Below are 19,663 nucleotides of genomic sequence, written 5' to 3' on the forward strand. Positions count from 1 at the left end.
GCTCTTGTGGCCCTTTTTAATAAAGGCACTCATCTCATTCTTGAGGGCCTCACCCTCATGATTAATCACCTCCCAAAGATTCCACCTCTAAATATCATCACTTTAGGGGTGAGTTATTTTAAAGTCTTAATTTGCAGGAACATACTTAACAGCTTTAGTCTACTGTTTTGTGTTATATATATTGACTATTTGAAAGATTATATAGGATTTATATTACTTATGTTATAAAAACCAGGAAGTAAAATAGAGGTATTCCCCAACTATTTAATTACTACACTACCACTGTTAATATCTCTACTACTATAATCATTGCCACTACATTTGTTTCTCAATAATTACTATATCTTAAACTTTGTCATTGTTTGTTGCCAAATTGTTTTTAGGTACTATCTATAGGTTAATGACTATTGGTGAGATAGTTTTATTGAGTCCACATTCTTAAACATCAGATGTACTATTTTATTAATAAATTGCTTGACATGTATTATGTGATTACTAATAAAAGTTTTCTTTACAAATCACATATACACATTTGTGGTTTTATCACAATTGCTGAGAAGCAAAGCAAGCAAATGGTGGAGATGACCTTGCTCAAAGTTATTTCATAACAAAACTAATGAAATTTGATATTTTGAAGCACCTTGCCGAGTTAGTCATAGAACTGGCCTACAGATGTTGACCAATTCCAAAGGCAAAGGCCTTTCCCCTGCTCCAAAATTCATCCCTAGTTTATCCTTAGAAAATCCTGTTTTTCCTTCTTGCAAAAGTGTCCTGATAGGGGCTAGGCATTCTTAGGAACTTTGAAGATAGTATTATCATAAATACTTTTACATTCATTTAAAACTGGAGATTGTTCCCATTGACCTTCACCTTTGATAAAATTGGGAAGATAGAACAGAAAATACATAGATAAGTTTCATGAATATGATGTTTTCTATTTTTTAAAGGAATTTGTTGCTGTTTAATTATATAATAGTAATTACTGTTTAATTTAGAAAATGGATGAATTGTATAACAGAACTACACAGAGGAAAATAAAAATCTTTATAACCTCATCACACAAAGATGAATATCTTCTGGTATAAATACCTCTGGTTCTGTTCTGAGTTTTAATATATTTGTTTCTGTATATTTTTAACTATTAAACTATTTAATATTTATTTTCCCTGACATTAAGGGCATTTCAGGTATTTAGCATAATAATTCTTTTCTCTCGTATATTTTCAAATCTTTTACCTAATTTTAAAAATATTTTATGTTGGTACAAAGTAATGTTTCTATTTATTTATATAATGAATATGGATTGGCAGAACCATTCTTTCCAAAATCGATACTTGCAACATGAAAATTCAAAGTTCACCTGCCCATATCCACTATCTTTTTACAGAATGAATTTCCATTGAATAGAGTTGGTGTTTGATTGTTTTTACCCTTCAGTCAGCCCATACCTGTTTCACAATTTAAAGTCCTCTCTCCCAGCATTTAAAGAGGTTGATGTTCTTGCATGCCAAGCAGTAAATCTACAGGAAAACTGCCCATAAAGTCTCTTTCAAGGTGTTTAGTGAGATAGGCTTTGGAGAAATAGAAAATTTGACCTATATTGATTTTATGTCCTTTGAGAAATAGGCAGCTTGGGCTTGATTAATGAGCATTTCCCACCACATTTATGTCAAAAATCTCTGCAATTGACATCTGAAAATTCTTGCACATTGTTTCCAAGTAAATTATGTTGTGTGCCTTCCCTGGTTGTGGTGCCTCTGCCCACTTTGGTCAAATGCTGTAACAGACTGGGTACAAAGCAGAGGAAGCAAAAACAAATGAGACAAAGGAAACAGAAAACCTAAAATATGGTCAATATTATCTGAATCTTGGCCTGTGGCCTTTAAAAACACCTTTTGGATTTGTTGTTTTGATCCCTGGCCTCCTAAAACACTCTTTTCAAATTGCAATGCAGTAATAATAGCAGTCTGAGTTAACAGTGCTGATCAGAGAGCAGAGTCAGAGTTGATTGTTGTTATTCTAAGATTAAAGTTGCATGTTCTGTTTTATGAAGTTATACAACAATATTCATTCAAACTGATATTTAGAATTAAAGAACCTCAGAAAACATAGTGTCATATAAATATATTAATGTGTGGCATGCGTTAGAATGATCTAGGAATATTCTTTGTTTTGACAACTTATGTATGAAATGAATACCCTAGAAGAGGGATTGATGTCAGATATTTAGCACTTCAGGCATTTTCAGTCTGTGTAATCTCTGTAACAATGATTGATCTCTGGTATTGTAGTCCAAAGCAGCCCTAGATGATACCTAGGTGAAAATACTTGGCTGTGTTCTGATAAAACTTTATTTACAAACCCGGATGGTGCTCCATAGCTGTAGTTTACAGACGTGCTGTACTTGGTCATTTTGATGAGCCAGTGTTTTAATTGATAGATAAAGAAAAGAGCTTATCTTTAGAGAGCAGTTACAGAAACCAGTTTCTATGTATTGCCCATTCTATATTGAATAAATTAAAAAGCTAAGCCACTAGACATGAAAAGAAAATAGAAAGGCTGACGCTGTGGCATAATGGGTAAGGCTGTGGCCTGAAGTGCTGGCATCTCTTATGGGTACTGGTTCGAGTCCCTGCTGCTCTACTTCCTATTTTTTTTTAAATATTTATTTTATTTATTTGACAGGTAGAGCTACAGAGAGGTAGAAACAGAGAGGTCTTCCATCCACTGGTTCATTCCCCAGATGGCAGCAATGGCCAGAGCTGCGCCCATCCAAAGCCAGGAGCCTCCTCCAGATCTCCCACGTGGGTGCAGGGGTCCAAGAACTTGGGCCATCTTCTACTGCTATCCCAGGCCGTAGCAGAGAGCTGGATCAGAAGAGGAGCAACCAGGACTAGAACCGGTGCCCATATTGGATGCTGGTGCTTCAGGCCAGGCTTTAACCTGCTGTGCCACAGCACTGGCCCCTGCTCTACTTCCGATCCAGTGGATTGAAGAACTCCCCTCTTTCTCTGCCTCTGCTTCTCTGTAACTCTGCCTTTCAAATAAATAAATTTGTCTTTAAACAAATTAAAAAAGAAAACAGAAATACCACACATAGAGAAAAGAACTTTTATTCTGAAATAAAAGATTCACAAATTACACAGTAGACTTTGAAAAAACTTTGACAAGTAAGCTGCAAGTACAGTGGAAGTGATGAATCTGTAGGTAAAGAGACTGAGTTTCAGAAGAGTTAGTAAAACATAAAGCAGCAAATTTTATTGAGTTCAAATAACACAGTAGATGAAATGGACAATAAACATGAAGACCAGACAAAATAAGAAGAATATGGAAGAGGAAAAATGGAAAATCAACAGGACACTGACCACCTGAGGTGTAGTATCACACATGTTTACATTCGTAAAACTGGAGGCCAAGAAAGACAAGTGAAAGACAATAGAGCAAAAACTAAGTGAGGAAATATTGTAGCATATTTTCCCCAATTTTTTTAAAGATTTATTTTGTTTCTTTGAAAGTCAGAGTTACACAGACAGACAGACAGAGAGAGACCTTCAATCTGCTGGTTCACTCCCCAGATAGCCACAATAGCCAGAACTGGGTCAGTCTGAAGCCAGGGCCAGGTGTTGCATCCAGGTCTCTCCATGAGTCCAGGGGCCCAAGGACTTGAAGCATCTTCTGCTGCTATCCCAGGCTGGGAGACAGATCAGATGTGGAGCAGCTAGGACTCAAACTGAAACCCATATGGGATGCTGGTGTTGCATATGGTGGCTTAACCCATTATGCCACAACACTGCCCCCCTTCCATTTTACCAAGAGCAACAACTCGGGTCTAGGAAGTTCAGTGGAACCTGATTAGGTTAAATAAACAAAGAAACAAATGAAAATCTGTCAAGGTACATTATAGTCAACTGTTGACCACTGAAGATGAAGGACAAATCTCGTAAAAAAAAAAAGATGAACTCAGATTACATAGAGACAAATAAAAGTCAGTATTCCAGAAACTTTATCAGACACTTGAGGCCAACAGAAAACAGAATGCCTTGGTTAATGTGCTAAAAGGGGAGTAAAATGCCTAGCAACCTAGAATATTACATATTGAGTGCTTTGTACAGCTGCTTGCACCTGGAAAGATCAGAGAGGACATGTATTAAAATTGATGTTTATGTTGAAATGTCAAAAGTGAGAGTTTATCAGGTGGATCTTGTGTGGAAAGGAGGAGGACATTCCCAGCAGAGGGAAAAATCAAGGCAGCATTAAATAGAAAGTACAAGTGATACAAATTGCATAGACGTAGAGTGACTTGTTCAACATCATGCAAGACATTAGTAGCAGCGCTTGCTATCAAGTTCAGGGCTCTATCTCGACTTTTCTCCCCAGATGTGAGTATACAAGCTCTGCCTAGAACTGCTTCAAGCTCCTTGAATGGAATGCCACCTGATCGTTAGCCCTCCAAAAGAAGACTCAGGGAACATGTCCATCTAGTTTTATATTTGCAGTCACGGTTTTCTTTTGAGGTAAACTATCTAGCCACATTAGCAAATTAAAACAGTTATGATCTGGAAATAGTGCCTTTTGAATAACCTAATGCAACTGAAAATAACATGCATCAGGGTTTAGACTGAGCTTGAGCTACTTTAATGTGCATTTATGTGTAATGCCTTTTATGTTTCCCTGGATACTGTGATGGACTGAGTCTTGCAATTTACTGTTATTGGCAAATTTTCTTCCCATCATCTCTGTCCCTATATTTGAAAGGTAGGGAGAGCAGCTAATTTGATGTAAACTGATTATAAACCAACTATGTGGGAGCTCAGGTAATAAAAGATGAACTATTATAATTACATTCAGAGTTTTGTCACTAGCAGTGCTGTACTGGTCTAATGTAAGTAGATGTGAAATAGTCTTTTAAAAAGAATTCACACAGAAAATCTGTCATTTTCTACACTTACTATAATCTTGCAGAATATGATTGTTGATTGCAAAGTGTGACTGCTTCCTCTCTGGATGTTTTTTTATAAATTCCTGAATATATTTGTCTGCTAACAACTTTCCTTTTCTGTGAAGAAAGTGGACAATGTGCTTGGAAATGGGGTTCCACAATTTCTGTTAAAGCTTCGTTTCTTTATTACTTTTTAAAAAATTTTATGTGTTTGAAAGAGTTACAGAGAGAGAGGGAGAGAAATCTTCCATCCATTGGTTCATTTGGCAATGGCTGTAAAGGACAGGCTGGGCCAGGTGGAAGCCAGGAGCCGGGAGGAGATTCTTCTCTATCTCCCACGTGGGTGCAGGGGACCATCTTCTGCCGCCTTCCCAGGTGCATTAGCGGGGAGCTGGGCTGAAAGAAAAGCAGCCAGGACTTGAATCAGTGTCCGTATTGGATGCCGATGTCACAGGTGGCAGCTTTACCTGGTACGCCACAAAACCTGCTCCTGAAACCTCATTTTCATAGCAGAAATATTGCTTGTATCTGCCTCATACATTTGAGACTGTTTGGGACTGGAAAGTTGAGTCTGGCTTGCTGTAGTTACAGATCTCTCAGGTCATCCTATAGGTGTTACAAGTTGTTTTTTGTTTTTGTTTTTGTTTTTAAGATTTATTTAGTTTTTTTTATTATTTTTTTTTTAATTTTTTTTTTTTTTTGACAGGCAGAGTGGACAGTGAGAGAGAGACAGAGAGAAAGGTCTTCCTTTTGCCGTTGGTTCAACCTCCAATGGCCGCCGCGGTAGGCGCGCTGCGGCCGGCGCACCGCGCTGATCCGATGGCAGGAGCCAGGTGCTTCTCCTGGTCTCCCATGGGGTGCAGGGCCCAAGGACTTGGGCCATCCTCCACTGCACTCCCTGGCCACGGCAGAGAGCCGGCCTGGAAGAGGGGCAACCGGGACAGGATCGGTGCCCCAGCCGGGACTAGAACCTGGTGTGCCGGCGCCGCAAGGCGGAGGATTAGCCTAGTGAGCCACGGCGCCGGCCTAGTTTTTTTTTTTTTTTTTTTTAAGATTTATTTATTTAAAGGCAGAGTTGTAGACAGAGAGTAAGAAGGGGGAGGGGAGGAGAGAGAGAGAGAGAGATTGAGAGAGAGGAGTGAGAGATCTTCTATCTGCTGTTTCACTCCCACAGTGGCCCCAATATCCAGGACTGGGCCAGGACAAAGCTAGGAACAGGAGCTTCATTCCAGTCTCCTGTGAGGATTGAGGGGCCGATTGCTTGGACAATCTCCCAGTGCTTTCCCAGGCAATTTAACAGGGAGCTGGATTAGAAGTGAATCAGCCAGGACTTGAACCTGTGCTGACATTGGATGCTAGCATCGCAGGTGGTGGCTTAACTCACTGTGCCACAATACCAGGCCTTGAGTCACAAGTTTTGGAGACCAGATTACTCTTCTTTCGAAAGTAATTGAGATGAATCCGTAGTAAATACACTCCAAATTTTCAAGGCAGGGATGACATCCTTTCTAGGACAATTTGCATCAAAAAGAAGAGATTTAACAGCTCATTCTCAGGCTTTGTTGTTCTGTATAGAAAAAATAAGTAGAATCTTTCTACTATTATTTTCCACTCAAGACCTACTAGACATTTAAAAGTAACTTTCTATCCAACTATTTTACACAGTGATAAATAGAACTGGAGTCTATTGAATTAATTGTCCTCCAAACTTAAGTTTTCTGTTGAAGTTGTTTATATATAAATAGAAGAAAGTTTGATAAGGTCTTAGTTAAAGCAATTTCAAGCTGTTAGGCTCCTGAACAAAGGAAATGTGTTCATTCTTGTAATCTGACTAGTTCTGTGGGTGCAAAGGAGGAACAACTATACATTTCCCACCCTCTAGATGCTTGATACAAAAGACAAGGTGAATAGATTAAATATTGTCCATGAATGTGTCCCCAGATGCTCTGCTTTCTCAACTTTGGGAAAAATTTTCCCTCTGTTAACTAATAGGCATGAAATAAAGAGAAGTTTCAACAGTAACTATTTTATTTCTCTAGCAGATCTGCCAGAATAAAATAAGTATTATTTCTGGTTTAATAATTAATGAATTGAATCAGCATCTAATTCTCTAGTTAAAAGAGATGGAAACCAAAAATTTAGTTATCATTATCAATATATGTTACTAGATACTTGGCACCAAGCTGAATATCTACAAATATACTTGTATCTAATTTCACATTGACCCTAAAAAGTCATTTTTATTATTTCAAGCTTATAGATGACTCAACATATTATTTTGGAAATCAGTTACCAAAAAAAAAAAAAACTAATGGAGACAGGAGTGAAAAAAAACATCAAAATCTAGTTTTTGAAAGAGCGGTTCTCAAACTTTACACTGGGGAAATAATGTGACCCACAACTGGTTTTCGTATGGTCTAGATGAGCAATTTTTAAATTACTAACAAAATCTAAAGATGAAGATTGTTTCCTGACCCATGAAAATTATGTTAATTCAAATATCACTATCTGTAAGAAATTTGATTCCAATATAGTTATGTTCCTTATGTATTAGCAGTGTTTTGTTTTGTTTTGTTTTGTTTTTAATGCAGTGGAAGAGTTGAGTAATTGCAACGAGGACCATATGTGGTAGTCTCATTACTTTGAGCTACTGCTTGCAGTGATGAAGTTATGACTCCACAGGGGTTTGAGTGTTTAGTACATGGAAGTATGAAGATACATTGTTTTATTACTAATGCGTGCTCGGAATTTCCAAATGAGAAGAAGCTGATGTCTAATATTACATTTTAAGACACAGTGTAGTGTGGGTTGTTTTGCTATTGTATTAGGTATCAAAGTGTGTTTTTTTTTTTTTTTTTTTTGACAGGCAGAGTGGACAGTGAGAGAGAGAGACAGAGAGAAAGGTCTTCCTTTGCCGTTGGTTCACCCTCCAATGGCCGCTGTGGTAGGCGCGCTGCGGCCGGTGCACTGCGCTGATCCGATGGCAGGAGCCAGGTGCTTCTCCTGGTCTCCCATGGGATGCAGGGCCCAAGCACTTGGGCCACCCTCCACTGCACTCCCTGGCCACAGCAGAGAGCTGGCCTGGAAGAGGGGCAACCGGGACTAGAACCCAGTGTGCCGGCGCCGCAAGGCGGAGGATTAGCCTAGTGAGCCGCGGCGCCAGCCTAAAGTGTGTTTTTATTATGTAGTAGTATCATAGCTCTTCTGAAAAAACAATATATATCAACATTGCCAAACAAAGCAAATAATCCTGTGTCTCCATTCATAGGAATAATGATTAGAAAAATTAGAATATTTAAACCAGAATATCTGTTTATAAAGAAAAGGGAAAGTATGTGATTGCAAAAATTAAAAGAAAAATAAGAAAAGAAGGAGGGAAGGCCGGCGCCGCGGCTCACTAGGCTAATCCTCCGCCTTGTGGCGCCGGCACACCGGGTTCTAGTCCCGGTTGGGGCACCGGATTCTGTCCCGGTTGCCCCTCTTCCAGGCCAGCTCTCTGCTGTGGCCAGGGAGTGCAGTGGAGGATGGCCCAAGTGCTTGGGCCCTGCACCCCATGGGAGACCAGGAGAAGCACCTGGCTCCTGCCATCGGATCAGCGCGGTGCGCTGGCCGCAGCGCGCCAACTGCGGCGGCCATTGGAGGGTGAACCAACGGCAAAAGGAAGACCTTTCTCTCTGTCTCTCTCTCACTATCCACTCTGCCTGTCAAAAATAAAAAAAAAAAAAAAAAGAAAGAAAAGAAAAGAAGGAGGGAGAATAGAAGTGGGGGAGAGAGGAAGGGAGAGTATCATGGGAAGTATCGTTATGCTCTTTAAACTGTATTTATGAAATACAAAAAGTAAATATTGCTAAAGTTAAAGGAAAAAATAAAAAAGGAGTAGGAGTTAAGGGAGAGAAGAAGGAGAGCAGGTATGTTATCTTCTTAAAATTGTATCTATGAAGTACATTAAATCTGTTATCTTTATATTAATAAAATTAAAAAATACTATCATAACAGAATTTCTTCACAAAGTGGAAGCAAGATTTTACCTAACGTGTGTGAGTGATTCATTTGTTAGCAGAGCAAGAAAAATTGATTACTAATTATTGTCAATTAAATAATGCTTGATTGCAAGAAAGAAATGACTCCAGAGAGAAACAAATTTGAAGCTATTCAGCTTTCAGTGAAAAAAATTTAATTGAAGAATTTGTACATTAGAAGCAACATCAGTAATCAATTATAATAAGTTGGATGATTTTGAGTTGTGTTTCCTGACACATTAAGAGTTAGATTTCTTTTTTAAATGTGTCAAGTTTGAAATGTGTGAAGAGTTCATTTCCCTGGATCGGTTGCATGGGACAACTAAAGGTATGAATATTTTTGAAGAAATTGAGATAACTGGAAATCGTGAAAATCTGAAATGGAATCTGCCAAGACGTGTTACAAGTATAATGGATTATGCTAAAGAAGTGTGACCAAAGCAGGGAAAAAAAAAACTTAGTTGGAAATAGAAAATATTTGTAAAACATGAAAGTCTAAGTTGTTTAAAACTTGTTTATGATATTATTTATCAGTGTGTATTATGTAGAAATGTTTGAATGTGTAGTGTTGCACTGAACTCTCAGTATCAGTGCTGAAATTCATCTGCTCTAGTGGACATAAACATTTTTGCTCCATAAATTTTTGTCAGAAACAAAAACTCTTAAACCTACATTTCTCCACCACATGTCAAACTAATGATGAGCTAGCACTGAAGTACAAGACTGATTATTAGGAATTAGGTTTAGGAATTGGGTTCTATTAGGTTTAGAAATTAGGTTATATTGCAGATTTGATGATATGTTTAGTAGTAATTTCAACCTTACATTTCAAGGCAAAAACAGACCTAATACTAGCTTAAAGCTATTTCCCAAACAAATAATATTGGTGCATGCATAAATATTGTAAGTTGTCTGATAAACTACACATGTTGACAAGAATTAAAATAAAAAAACGTTCAGTGTACAAATTTCCATGGCAAACCTACAGCCCCAACGGTATCATTCAGACCTCAATGAATACAAATAATTTCCACAATTAGAAATCTACACAGGGGCTAGCAGTGTGGTACAGTGGGTTAAAACCCCAGCCTGCAGCGCCAGTGTCCCATATAGGCACTGGTTCAAGTCCCAGCTGCTCCACTTATGATCCAGCTCCACGCTAATTCACCTGGGAAAGCAGTAGAGCATTGCCCTGAACCCATGTGGGAGAACTGGAAGAAGCTCCTGGATCCTGGCTTTGGATTGGCTCAGCTCTGTCTGTTGCAGCCATTTGGGGAAGGAATCAGCGGATGGAAGCCCTCTCTCTCTCTCTCTCGCTCTCGCTCTTTCTCTCTCCTTCTACCTTTCTCTGTAACTCTCTTTCAAATAAATAAATAAAATCTGTAGAAGAAAATCTGTATAACCACTTGAGTAGCTTCCATGTAGCCTTTAATTATATAGTCTGCTATATAATGCCATGCCAAAAGGCAACTATCAAGAGAAAAAAATATAAGAGAATCATAAATGCCTTTTATTTTTCACTTAGTAGATTATCTGATATTTTTACTCATATGAACTGAATTAACTGTGAAAATGTTACTCTCTGGCACAATTCAAGTCATAAGCTAATCCTTTTATTGTCATTTTTAAATGTAGAAGTAATTATTTCAGTCTGCCAAAAATGATATAGGCAGCCATACAAAACAAAATGTGCTATTTTATAAGAATGGATTCCAAAATATACATTAAGTACACATGTAGGACAAGGAAGGGAATGGGGGTGTTACATGGAATAAAAATAATATGTCTGCATAGGTACATTCTTGTTATTATAAGCACACATAGGTATGTACGTATGTACGTATACCTGTGTGTGTGTGTAAAGTATGTGCACAGACCAATAATAACAAAGCACTGTGACCTGAAGGTTATCTTTACTTCATCAGTCTTAAGTGAAAGTGAGGAAATAAAAAGGGCAGAGAGGAAGGAACTAGAGGAGAGGAGAGGAGAGAGAGGAAGAGAGAGAGAGAGAGAGAGAGAGAGAGGTCTTCCATCTGCTTGTTCACTCCCCAATTGGTTGCAATGACTGGAGCTGCACCGATCCAAAGCCAGGAACCAGGAGCTTCTTCCCAGTCTCCCACACTGGTACAGGGGCCCAAGGACTTGAGCCATCTTCTACTGCTTTCCCAGGCCATAGCAGAGAGCTGGATCGGAAGCGGGTCTTGAACCAGAGCCCGTACGGGATGCCAGCACTGAAAGTGGTGACTTTTCCCACTATGCCACAGTGCTGGCCCCCATAAATGCATTTAAACAATAAATGCCCTCAACTAAAATAGCCTCTTGCATTGATATCAGTGTTCCCTGTTGCCTAAATATACATTTTCAAAAATGAAATACGAAGGACCTCACTATAGATCTGCATTAACAGGTGAGTACTTGCAATCAATTTTGACAATAGAAGAAACTAACTTTGAACCTAAATTAAGCAAAATATTATTCTCATTCCCTCAAAATAGTATTATTCTAAGAAAAACTATATTATAAAAGCAATACTTAATTATTTTAATTGTAATTTTCTTAAAATTTATGGACATTTGTTATCTTTCCAATTGTAGAAAACTTTAATAATACATTCAACTTTGCCTCTTGGCTTGTAAACAGTGTATGATATCTGACCTTTTGCTGACTCTCGATCTAGTGCTCAGGACCACTGGCTTTTCTCTTGTGGTCTGGTACCAGTGTAACTGCAGGGAAGTCTTACTGATTTCATGCTCAAATTCTTTCACTCTGTGTGTTGTTTCTACAGTGCACTGAAACCTTTATGCAAAAAGCACATCATGTGAGGGTGTTTCAAAAATTCATGACAGGGGCTGGTTGGCGCTGTGGCGTAGTTGGCTAAGCCTCCACCTGTGGCACTGGCATCTCCTATATGTGCAGGTTCCTGTCCCAGCTGTCCCTCTTCCAATCCGGCTCTCTGCTGTGGCCTGGGAGAGCAGCAGAGGATGGCCCAAGTGGTTGGGTTCCTGCCTCCATGTGGGAGACCTGGAGGAATCTTCTGGAACCTGGCTCCAGATCTGCCCACTCTGGCCATTGCCACTGTTTGGGAAGTGAACCACAGATGGAAGAATTTTCTCTCTGTCTCCCTCTCTCTCTCTAAAATAAATAAATAAAATCTAAAGAATTTCATGACAACATAGAATTGAGTGTAAGTTTGGGGAGTGAGCATTTAAGCTAGCTGTTAGGATGCCCATGTCCCACGTCAGAGTACCTGAGTTCAAGTCCCAGCTCTGTCCTTACTCCAGCCTCCAGTCAGTGTAGGCCTTGGGAGGCAGTGATGATGAATCAGTTGTGTTTCTGCCTCCCACGAGGGATACCTGGATTGCACTCCTAACTCTCAGATTCTACCTCAGTCCAGCCCTGACTGTTGTGGTCATTTGGGGAGGTAACCAGTGTTTCTGAGTGCTCTTTCCCTTTCTCGCTTCTAATCTCTGAAGAAAATAAATTTATATTCTTTAAAAAAGTTAAGTAAAAAAAAAAAGGAACGAAACCCTGTCTTTTGCAACAAAATGAACACAACTGGAAATCATTATACTTAGTGAAATAAGCCAGTCCAGAAAGACAAATATGTTATCCCTGATCTGTGGTACCTGATAGAGTACCAACAATGAAATGTATGTGAGGAACATCGACATTTTGAGAAATGATGATTGTTTACAGCCCTTATCTCTATTGTTGAGGAAGTTTTTTTTTTTTTTTTTCGTCTTACAATTTGTTGAATTCTTTACCAGGTTGAGGATTAGCTTAGGCTCATAAAATAAACTGAAATATACTATTGTGAAAATTAAAAGAAAGAATGAGAGGAAAGAGGAAGGAAAGTTAGAGTGTGGGTGGGAGGGAGGGCAGGGTGGAAAGTATACACTGTGCTCCTAAATCTGTTTATGTAAAATACAAAAAAATGTTCATTTTATATAAATAAAATTATTAAAAACATGTTTATTTTGGTGTAAAATTTTTTGAAATCCGTGCACAATTTCTTTCATAATACATAGTTCCTGTTCTTTCATAATACATAGTTTTTGCAGATTTTGTTTTGGCTGAGTTATTAAAGTAAACAGGTTTAAGAGTTAACGATGGATCACTTGGCTAATCCTCCGCCTGCAGCGCTGGAATCCATATGGGCCCCGGGTTCTAGTCCTGGTTGCTTCTCTTCCAGTCCAGCTCTGTGCTGTGGCCCGGGAAGGCAGTGGAGGATGGCCCAAGTGCTTAGGTCCTGCACCCATGTGGGAGACCAGGAGGAAACACCTGGCTCCTGGCTTCGGATCAGCATAGCTCCGGCTGTAGTGGCCATTTGGGGGGTGAACCAACGGAAAGAAGACCTTCTCTGTGTCTCTCCCTCTCACTGTCTGTAACTCTGCCTATCAAATAAATAAATAAATAGAAAAGAGTTAACGATTTTGTTTCACTTAGGATAGTCTTTTCTAATTCCATCCCTTTTGTTGCAAATGTCAGGATTTTGTTCATTTTTATGGCTGAATGATATTCTGTCATGTATAAATACCACATTTTCTTTATCCAGTCATCAATTGATGGAAATTTGCATTGATTCCATATCTTAGCTATTGTGAATTGGGCTACTATACACGTGGGAGTGCATGTAACTCTTTTATATGCTGATTTCATTTCCTTTGGGTAAATTACCGTGAGTGGGATGACTGGATCATATGGTAAATCTATTTTGGGCTTTCTGAGAATATCTGTACCATCTTCCATTATCATTGTACCAGTTTGCATTTCTACCAGTGTGTATTAGAGCACAGTTTTCTCCACATCCTCACCAGCATTTGTTGTTTTTTTCTTTTCAGTTTTAGATGATAGACATTCTAACTAAGGGAGATAATACCTCATCATTGTTTTTATTTGCATTTCCCTGATGGTTAGTGACTCTGAGCATTTTCTCATGTGTCTACTGGCCATTTGTATTTCATCCTTTGAAAAATGCCTACTCAAGTTCTTTCTACATTTCTTAAATGGACACTTTGTTTTATTGTTGTTGAGTTTCTTGATCTCCTTATATATTATGGATATTAATCCTTTATCCAATGTAGCATAGTTTGTAAATATTTTCTCCTATTCTGTAGCTGCTTTACTTTTTCTGTTTTCTTGCTGAGCAGAAACTTCCCAAAAAGACAAGTATCACATGTTTTCTCTAATTTATGTTAGTTAATATGTAGATAGAGTATAAAAACTGTGTGGATATCATATAACTTGGTGTATAGTTATAAATAGTGCTTCACTGAATTGTATAAAGTAAATGACAGTATACTCTTATTTCACACCCTAAAAAATCAAATGGAGAGGAGAAACTAGTGAGAACTCATGGGTTACTAGTAGTTTTTAATTTGGGTGATGGTGATGAAGATGAGCAGATAACAAAAAAATTCATTTATCTGTTCATGTATGCATTTCTTGGTATGTATATGGGATTTCAAGAAAATATTTATATAAATACCAAAAAATATGATTATGAGCAATTAGGCCTAAAATAATACCACATCAACAAATAGTAAATGGGATAAATTATATGCATTAATAAGCTGATTTACTAACAGCCCAAACTTTAGAATCCCAGCTATAGCATTAACTGGTTGCACAAACTATGTAGATGATACCAAGGAATATATATTGTTCTGGTGTTTAAGGAAGACTCATAGTAGATTAGAAATTTGATAGATATAGACCAGAGCTCTCATTGGTGGAGGGTTATGTGAGGTGTTCTCAATCTCCAAAATCCTCTTGGATCCAGAGACAATATACTCAACTAGGCTACAACATGTTTGCTTTGTTAAACAGCTAATATATGTGAGCTGTTCTGTTCTAAACACTCTGTATTCTCTAAGATTACATGTTCTAGGAGAGAAAATATTCATGAGCATTAGCATGGTTCCTGAGATTGAAGAGCAAGTAAATATATTTAAGGAATTATTACTAATGAATAAGAAAAGCAATGCATATTTGCCAGTTTACAGATACTTCCATTCTTCAATTTTAAATTCCTCAGTCCCCCTGTGAACCTATCCTCTAACTATCCTATAACTCATTTGAGCATGGTGGTCTGTCTTTAGGATTAGTCTTGCCTCTTGGTTCACTAAACTTGGTCTCTTGGTTCCAAGATCAATATTCTGGACTCTGGGCATTCTCAGTTTTAACCCATTTTCGTAATGTCCCACTTCTGGAACTTAATGTGTTTGAGTGATTCTAGGTTGGAAAGAATATTAATGGAGAAGACATAAACCCTGAACATGCACCCATCACTGCTAATGAACCACTGTTAGGAGCTAATGTTGCACAGTGGTTAAACAAGAGGTCACTGCAGTAATTAGTGAGGGTCATTTGAAGAACTTGGAAGAAACAGTAGTAAAAAAGTCAGCCTATGTCAGCCTGTATAGAAAAGTTCAAATCAATGAAAAAGGAAAAATTCAGCCTTGTATGCTCACACACAAGAATCACTCCAAGGCTTCTCTGTGTAAAAATCCACTAAAGCCTTTTGGAAGAATCACACGGTTACTGCAGTTTAACATAGTATCTGCAACCAGGGTATACCAAGGTATGGTGCCCTTGTTATGGGCCCATGGTCTCCTCTGGAAACATACATTCTTAGTATCTGTCTTTGCATCCTAAACTCCCAGTATGGCATGTTCAAAAGGAGAACTAGAAAGAATTTGATAAAAGATATTTCCAAATGGAGTCTTTTCTTTTAAGATCATTCAGCTTACATTGGATCATCAAACTTAACATGAATCACCGTGGCAGCTTGAACTTTAGAATTCAAGAGGAATGAACAATGAAGTTAGAGAATATTTATCTGTATGTCATAAGGTAAAAGTGGTGCTTGGGACCTATAGTTATTAAATGAGACTCATTTGGGGAAATGTAAAAATCCCCTTCATTCCTGATTTCTGCAGAATTGGTGTATCACTTTTTGTCTCTTAAGACTGGCTGCTCCTGTGGCCATTATTTGCTCCTGCAGTTTGCTGGATAAGGATCTCTTTCTGGAAGAAGTGCGTTTTTTAAAAGTTGATCTCTGACAGTTTTTTTTTTTTTTTTTTTTTTTTTTCTGGAGCATGGGGCATTTGTTTTTATCCCAGCCAAGATTATAAAAGAAAGGGGGAGGGTGATAGGATGGGAAGGAAACATTAAAAGATGAAATGAATGCCTTCAAGCTTTCAAAAGCCTGAACAGAAATTCAACGTGCGGCTTTCCCCACTATGCCACAGCACCAGCCCGGAGATATCTTTTTGTCTTTCCAGAGCATTCCTTTAATTCACAAAATCTGGTTAGCTGGTTTATTAATAGGTGTTCAAAGAAGGAGACATTCACATGGTCTGGAGCCCAGGGCTAGAGGTGCAAATGAAGGAGACATTCACATGGTCTGGAGCCCAGGGCTAGAGGTGCAAATGAAGGAGACATTCACATGGTCTGGAGCCCAGGGCTAGAGGTGCGAATAAGGCTTGTAGAATATTCATATACAGGGCATCCCAGGTTGTGAGAACAAAATAACTGAGACAGGAATGGGCATGCTTTGTGTGGGAAACCAAGGGACCATTCTGGTCAACATGGAGAGTTTATTCATGAGGTTGTAGCGCATTTCAGCTTGAGAGAGGATTTATTAGCAGTTCATCACTTTTCACTTCAAAAATCAGGGGTGCAACTGTAAATGACTCAATTTTTAGGAATCATTTCTTATATCCCAACTAGCATGCTTTCTCTTTCTTTTTCAGAAATTCTCATGTTTTTCTTTACCTCTTTCTCACCATTTGTAACATTTTCCTGGGTATTTCCCTATTAAAGACGTATCCTTCAAGTCCAGGGGATTTTTGTCTTCATGTGACATGGTTTTCAGGGTTTGAATTAAGCTTCTCCAACTTCCAAGGTCCCTGGAGACCCTGCGTGACATACTGATTCCACAGGCATGTTTGGGTGCTTGACAGTCATATATTTGCTGAATTTTAAAATGTCCTTTTTTTATTAAGTTTAATTCTGAGGTACCTTTGATCTTGTACTTTATTCATTAATTTATTTCATAGCCTGAGCATTGGGTTGACATTCAATACGCCCCTGAAAGTTATTATTTAAATGAAGATTTCTATCAGAATTTTAATATTTTAATATTTAATTTTAATATTTCCTTCTACCAAAAAGAGGAGAGCTGTGAACCATACTTTTGATCTCTTAAATCTGATAAAACCACGATTTGGACTTGGTCTCAATGTATGAAGTAAATAATTACCTTGTGATGCATTTTATAAATCACCAGATTGAAAACATGTTGTACTGAAAGGAAATATTTTCATTTGTCTACTTTAAATCCAGCTTCCCTTCAATATTAAAATGTACTTACTCAAGCTATATTTTAAAGCCATGGATAAGCCATGTTATATTCATAATGCAGTTTCTATGACAGCTATGCATGGCATATTCATTTTGGAGTACAATAAATTACAGATACAAAAGCTCAAATTGTTGCTTTTAAGTTATCATCTTAGTGAAAACAAGACTTTCCTTTAAAATATAATTTTATCTTGATTTTGAAAGATGCTATTTTTGCACATTTTAGAAGACATACATATATCTGATCTGTAACATTTCCTGACAGACGCTCAAGTACATCTCATCTTTGCTTATATCATTTCTGCAGAGGTAAGGCTGTTCTTGCCATTCTTAAAACCATGCGAGTTATTAGTCGTGAGAGTATATCTCTAGTTATATATTTGTCCAAGGAAGGGTAGATTTTTCTAATTTGACAATTACATCATTGTGAACAACTCCACGCTTGTAGCAACTAGAGAAAGTACTGATGACATCAAGAAATAGTATTTCCTGGGTAATCAAAAGAAGATGGTAGGAATACAATGTTAGTGAGAATGAAAAAATAAGGACTTTATAATTTCCTCTTTTTCATAAAATCACAGAAACCACTGGCAAAAGTTATAAAATCAAGTATTTGAAAATTCTAGAATCTAATTAAAAATTTGCAATAATTATGAAACACTTATTCCATAAAAAATGTTGTAGTTCCAGTAAGAACAAGTTTGTTGTGTTTTAACCTGCCTATTTCTGTCCTCTTGTTCCCAGACCAGTGGTAGCCATGGAAACTACTGGTCCTCATTCACAGACAAAACCAGAAGACTCAAAGTCATTGGGATAGTATGGAATCAAAACTCCTTCAAAAAGCATCTTGGGTTAGAGATCCTTTAAAGCACTATTCCCAGGGAAATCTTATTTCAAAAAAGTTGTTACATTAAATTATTTAAAATATTCAGTTTTTGATTAAAAATATGATAGACAAACAATAAATGGCCATGCAAGAGAAAACAATAGATAGTCAATAAATGAAATATATGAAGTGAACTATATAACATGGAGATTTACTAAACCTCTATAAAGCACTCCCTCTAAAAATGCAACAATATACATTATTCTCTAGAGCACCTGAGTCATTCTCCACAATAAATAATATTCCAGGACATAAAGAAGTTACAGTCAAAATTAAACAGATTTTAATGACACAAAATATATTTTCTGACCAAAATGAAATTTAAAAAAATAAGCAAAATGAGAAAATTTGGGATGTCTATGGATATTTTAAAAATATGCTCATTAATAATCAAAGAAGATAAGTTATAAAGTGATTTGAGATGAATAAAAACAAAATACAACATACCAAAATTTATGAGATGCAGCCAACATAATTCTAGGGAAAATATATAGTGTAAATAGATATAAAATCTATAATGTATATTAATTATAACCTAATAATCCACTGTAAGACCCTAGAAAAAAATGAGTAACTTGTTATAGCAGACTTGGGTGCTAAAATTACATTTATTGGTGAAATACTGAAAGGTTTCTTCTTAAGACCACATGCAAGAGCAGTATGCTGGGATGGGTGTTGTGGTGCAGTGGATTTGCCAGCATGGGTTCCTTGCAACCCATATCAGAATGATAGTTTAAGTCCTGGCTACCCTACTTCTTTTTTTTTTTTTTTTTTTTGACAGGCAGAGTGGACAGTGAGAGAGAGAGACAGAGAGAAAGGTCTTCCTTTTGCCGTTGGTTCACCCTCCAATGGCCGCCGTGCTAGGCGCGCTGCGGCCAGCGCACCGCGCTGATCCGATGGCAGGAGCCAGGTGCTTCTCCTGGTCTCCCATGGGGTGCAGGGCCCAAGCACTTGGGCCATCCTCCACTGCACTCCCTGGCCACAGCAGAGAGCTGGCCTGGAAGAGGGGCAACGGGGACAGGATTGGTGCCCCAGCCGGGACTAGAACCCGGTGTGCTGGCGCTGCAAGGCGGAGGATTAGCCTAGTGAGCCGCGGCGCCGGCCATGGCTACTCTACTTCTGATCCAGCTTCCTGATAATGTACCTGGCAAGGCAGTGTATGATTGTCCGAGTACTTGGGTCCCCGTTGCCTACATTGGAAACTTAGATGAAGTTCTAGGTTCTTGGTGTTCACCTGGTACAGTTATGGTTTTTGGAACCATTTGGGGTGTAAACCTGTAGATAGAGGATCTCTATCTCTTTGTCTTTCCATCTCTCTCTGTCACTCTGCCTTCCAAAGTAAGTAAATAAATAAATAATTTTTTTTTTAAAGAACAGGATGTCTATCCTTGTGCCCTATTCTGCTGTCCTGATGTTCTAGCTAGGGCAATTAGTCAGGAAAAAAAAAAGTAT

This window comes from Lepus europaeus, chromosome 17 (genome assembly GCF_033115175.1).
Source record: "Lepus europaeus isolate LE1 chromosome 17, mLepTim1.pri, whole genome shotgun sequence".
In the NCBI taxonomy this organism is placed as follows: domain Eukaryota; kingdom Metazoa; phylum Chordata; class Mammalia; order Lagomorpha; family Leporidae; genus Lepus; species Lepus europaeus.